Source organism: Mus caroli, chromosome 19 (genome assembly GCF_900094665.2).
Source record: "Mus caroli chromosome 19, CAROLI_EIJ_v1.1, whole genome shotgun sequence".
In the NCBI taxonomy this organism is placed as follows: domain Eukaryota; kingdom Metazoa; phylum Chordata; class Mammalia; order Rodentia; family Muridae; genus Mus; species Mus caroli.
In genome coordinates, this window is record NC_034588.1 from 13,925,942 (window position 1) to 13,931,285 (window position 5,344).

The 5,344-nt window shown below is 41.0% G+C and overlaps 1 protein-coding gene across 3 annotated transcripts in view; it reads left to right on the top strand.

The window, feature by feature from the left end:
• Positions 1 to 5,344, top strand: part of Gna14 (G protein subunit alpha 14) — a 164,167-nt gene that overhangs the window by 124,345 nt on the left and 34,478 nt on the right. The gene's annotated exons all lie outside the window — the stretch shown is intronic.

The window sequence follows — 5,344 nt, forward strand, 5'->3', positions numbered from 1 at the left end:
TTTTCTTTTCTTCTTTCCTTTCCTCTCTTCCTTTTTTTATGTATTTGCTTCACATCCCAATATTAGTCTCCCCTCTCTCCCCATACCCCCTCATGCAGATTCTCCCTCCATTTTTCCCTTCCCCTTCTCCTCTGAGAAGTGGCAACCCCACCCTGGATAAAACACACAAAAACACACACACACACACACAAACACAGAACATCAAATCTTTGTAGAATTAGGTGAATCCTCTCTCACTGAGGCCAGACAAGGTGGCCTAGTGAGTGGAACAGGATCCATAGGCAGGCAATAGAGTCAGGGACAGCTCCTGCTCTAGCTGTTGGGGGACCTGCATGAAGACCAAACTGCACATCTGCTATGTACGTGCAAGGGGCCTAGGTCTAGCCCATGCTCGCTCCTTGGTTCAGATTCTTATTAGAAATGCTGGTGCACCTTTCAGAAACAGTGCAACGTCTAGAGAGAAGTAGAGAACCATCTATGGAACTTCATGTGATGTGAAGACCGAAAGTGAGTACTGACAGAAGCAGGACGGTGGCGCCAAGCATGTCTCATACTCTTCTGTGCGTCTTTCTGTTCTCTAAAAATATTCTTCGAGTAGCACTAAGCATATTCCATGTCACGCATACAGTGTGACGAATCTCGATGCGTTGTAAGCACTTCACTGATTTTCTTTCAATTAAAAGCAACAGCTTCCTGGAAAGGTAAATTTTTCTTCTGAGGACTAGCTCTGATGTCCCTTCTGCCATCAGATGCCTCTTCATCCCTTTCTGATGAATGAACTTGCCTAGGAAGTTCAGCTGTAAAATGATCCTGACTCTGCTAGATCCAGGTCTTCCTCCTGCTTTCTTGTCTTATGGCATCTGTTTTTAGCTGGCTTCCCCATGACTGAGCTTGAGGCTCTGCCCGTATCCCCTGAGTGGAAGCAGCAGCCCAGGATGCAGAGGTGGAAGGGCATCAGTTAGCACTTGAAGCTTTGAGTCTCAGCTTTTACCTCTAGGGTCACTGTGACAGGATGTAGTGTCAATGTGATTATGAAATAATGGAAGGATAGTATGCTAAGAACATTCCAAGACTAGCAATGACCTGGTAGGGATAAAACATTTTTATCTTGGAAGACCCTCTAGATATTCCTGTTCCTGCTGACTCGGGGAAGGAGGAACATTTAAGGCACTGCTTCTCAACCTTCCTAATGCTGAGGCCCTTTAATACAGTTCCTTATGTTGTGGTGACTGCAACCATAAAATTATTTTCTTTGCTGCTTCATAACTGTAACTTTCCTAGTGTTATGAATCATAATATAAACATCTGATATGCAGGATATCTAATATGTGACCCCTGTGAAAGGGTCGTTGGATTCCCCCAAAGATTGAGAACTCAAATAACTGATCTAAAGAGTCTATAATGGTCCTTAAAACTCTAGGCCAGGGCTCTAAATAAGCAAGGAATTCTGGGTCAAAGCTTTTCTGTGACTCAGCATTAGAGCTAAGGCATCTCCATATGTCCTGTGAAGATCTGTCACCTGGACTAGTGGTGACAGATGAACCAATCAGACTTGATGCCACTGTTCATTCCTTCTGTGAACAGATCACAGGCAAGTTCCCCCAGGAGACAACTGCTTCAAAAATGGTACTTTTCCATCATCATGGTTTGAAATGTCATTTTCGCTAAAGGAAGGAAAAAACAGGAAATTCCTTCCCTATGTACTCATCTTGGGGGCACTGTAAAAGATTCCGAGGGCAGTGTAGACATGCCACTGTCCCCAGTGCAGTATCCCAGTGTTTAGTGTAGACATGCCACTGTCCCCCGTGCAGTATCCTAGTGTGCAGCAGTACAACGTGCCATCATCTTTCTTGTCTTGACACAGTTTCCTGCAGAGCAAGCCCAGAGCTTCCCTGGCATTGGGCACTCCCTTGTCCTTTCATGAAACATCTTATCCAGGAAGAAAGCCAGTCTCTTAAAGGCTGTGATTTCTACTTACTTAACAGAGCAAGTGAGTTTCTCTTGAGTTTAGCTACATCATCTCAGAACTATGAGTTGTATCTCATAATGGCTTCTGAAGTGCCTAGGGTCATAGATATTTCCAGTCTCTTGTTTACCATATACACATCAAACTGGGGAACATAATACCTTCCTGTTCACCACACCATTTTTTAAATCATCTGTTTTCATTTACTTCATAGTCAAGGTAAGTCATATTAACTAGTAGCTCCTTAAACTCCCAAATTTCAGTGCCTTAACACAAAGAAAGTTTACCTCTGTTTATATAATATTTATGTACCAATTTGGGATGGAACCCGGTCTTCTTGGACCACATTTGCAACAGCTTTTGTAAGCCTGCCTTTCTTTTCTTCTTCTTTTTTCTTTTTTTTTCCTTCTTTCCTCCTTTAGTCCCTCCCTTCCTCCCTTTCTTTTGGAAGGATCTTTCTATATAGCTTTGGCTGTCCAGGAACTCACTATGTTGATCAGGTTGACTTGAACTCAACAGATCCACCTGCTTCTGTCTCCTAAGTACTGGGACCATGCCTAGCTCTTTTATATGCTTTTTAGGAACAAAAAAATCTCTTTACAAGTTGAGAACTTTTATGGCTTTAGTCCTAGTGCTGTAGAGGTGAAGCAAAGGCAGGTAGGTGTTTTTAGGACAGTCTAGTCTACAAGTGTGTTCCAGCCCATCCAGGGCAACATAATGAAATTTTTGTCTCAGAAAGGAGAGCAGGGGGAAGAATGGAGGGAGGGAGGTAAGAAGGCAGGCAGGCAGGCAGGCAAGCTCCTTAAACCCTGTGGTAGTTTGGTTGAAAATGGCCTCATAGATCATAAGAAGTAGCATTGTTAGGAGGTGTGGTCTTGTTGGAGTAGGTGTAGCTTTGTTGGAGGAGGTGAGTCTCCGTTTCTTCCTGTTGTCTGGGGATCCAGATGTAGAACTCTCAGGTACTTCTCTGGCACCATGTCTGCATGGTGTCACCATGCTTCTCGTTATGTTTCCCACCATGATGACAATGAACTAAACCTTTGCACTATAAGCCAAGCACAGTTACCTTTATAAGAGATGCTGTGGTCATGATGCCTCCTTACAGCAATAAAATCCTAACTAGAACAAGCCCTTTTACACAAGTCAGAGACTTAGTTGGGTTGAATCTGACCTACAACTTCTCTTTAATGGTGTTAATATTCTTAACAATTAAGTGTCTCTCTCAGCACAAACCTTTGTGGTGACACTAAGTTTCATAGTGCTTGTTTTCTTTCTAGCCTGTATATTTTATATTTCTTTCTGCCCTACTTGCTTATTTTCATTGTAGACCTACAGAAGAGTTATTAGTAGTAACTTTTCCACAGATGCAATGCTATATTATCTTTAATTTGCTCCACTGAAGAAATGAATCCATTACTTTTAAATTTAGCCTCATGTAAAATTTCAGGACACGGGCAGAAAATAGTCAGGTTTTTTGTCAAAATATCACATGAATGGCCTTTAATCAAGTTGCTAACGCAGTCTTATTTCCACTTTGAAACTCCTTAAGCCGGGCTTCTACTGTCTGCATTACTCTCAGCAGTACTATCTTCCAGGCTCTGACTATTGTGACCTGGTAACTCTGCTTGCAACATTCAACTACTTTTCCAGTCCAAACATTCAAAGTCTTGCACATCCACCCCCCAACAACATGGTCAAGTCCTCCACAGCAACAACCCCACTCCTGGTACTAACTTCTGTATTATTTACTTTTTTCTTATTCTTATTCCTTAGTTTTCTCAAATGCTAGGACCATAAGTAACTTAAGGAAAAAAAGTTTATTTGGCTTTTGGTTCCAAAAGAAGAGTCCATCGTGATGAGGAAGCATGACTGCAAGTAGCTGGAGCAGAAAGCCAAGACACTGTATCTTGACCTCACAGCAGAGACAAAGCATAAAGTAGAAATAGGGCAGGCAATCAATCCTCAGAGACTATCCACCCAACAACATACTTTCTCCAGCCAGGCTCCATTTCCTATAGGTTCCATAACCTCTCCCAAACAATGCCACTAACTGGGAACCACGTGTTAGAATGCCTGAGCCTATGAAGGACATTTCTTGTTGAAAATACTATACCAACAATCCAAGTTTTGATATCAGAAATTGATACCTAAGATGTAGGAGAAATCTAACTTAGAAGATACAGCAAGTCATTTCATTATATTTTAAAACAGTTCACTTTTACTGAAATGTATATGATCTACTATACAATATTATGTGGTAGAAATACTGCTAACAAGTACTCATGTCTGGGAATGTAGTTAGTAGTAGTGTTTGCCTAGCATACACAAAGCCTTAGCATGTATAAATGTATGTGTGTATACACACACACACACACACACACACACATATATATATGATTTGAGTTTAGATTACCATGTAAGAGTTGGATATAGTAGCCCAGGTCTGTATTCTAGGTTCAGTAAGAGACTGTGTCTCAAGAATAAGGAGAAAGTGATGGAGAAAGACATTCAACATTTCCCTCTGACTTTCAGTGTGTACTGTGTGTGCTTGTGCTCACTGAAACACACACACACACACACACACACTGTAAGTCCATTGGCAAAACAATTGTTTTCAAAGTTTTTGTCAATTTCTGTTGCTTGTAATCTCCAAGTTTGAATGCTTTATTATTTGTTTATTCCTCAACTTTATGTTGTACATTTTTTAACCTAAAAAATCATATCATATATAAATAGATTCTGTTTTATTTCAGACCCTTCACATTCACCTGTAGTAAACTAATTGACTAGTTTCTTGGTTGGTTGCCATCTAATTTATGAGAGTTCCCTTTTCTTCTTTACTGTTTTCATTTCTTCCCTTTTTTTCCTTCCTCATTCATCTGATGTTTGTCAGAATATATCCTTCAGTCATAGCCTTCTAAGAGAAAGGCTTTTTTTTTTTTTTTTTTTTTGAGACAGGGTTTCTCTGTGTAGTCCTGGCTGTCCTGGAACTTGCTCTGTAGACCAGGCTGGCCTTGAACTCAGAAATCTTCCTGCCTCTGCCTTCCAAGTGCTGGGATTAAAGGCATGTGCCACCACGCCCGGCTTTTTCTTTGGGAGGGGGTTAAATTTTGATTTTTATTTAACAGGTACATTTTCTTAATATTTTTTATACATTTTTCTCATTTTCTTTTTTTTAAATAAGCTTTTTTTTTAATTAGGTATTTTCTTCATTTACATTTCCAATGCTGTCCCAAAAGTCCCCCATACCCTCCCCCCCACTCCCCTACTCTCCCACTCCCACTTCTTGGCCCTGTCATTCCCCTGTACTGAGGCTTGTAAAGTTTGCAAGACCAATGGGCCTCTCTTTCCAATGATGGCTGACTAGGCCATCTTCTG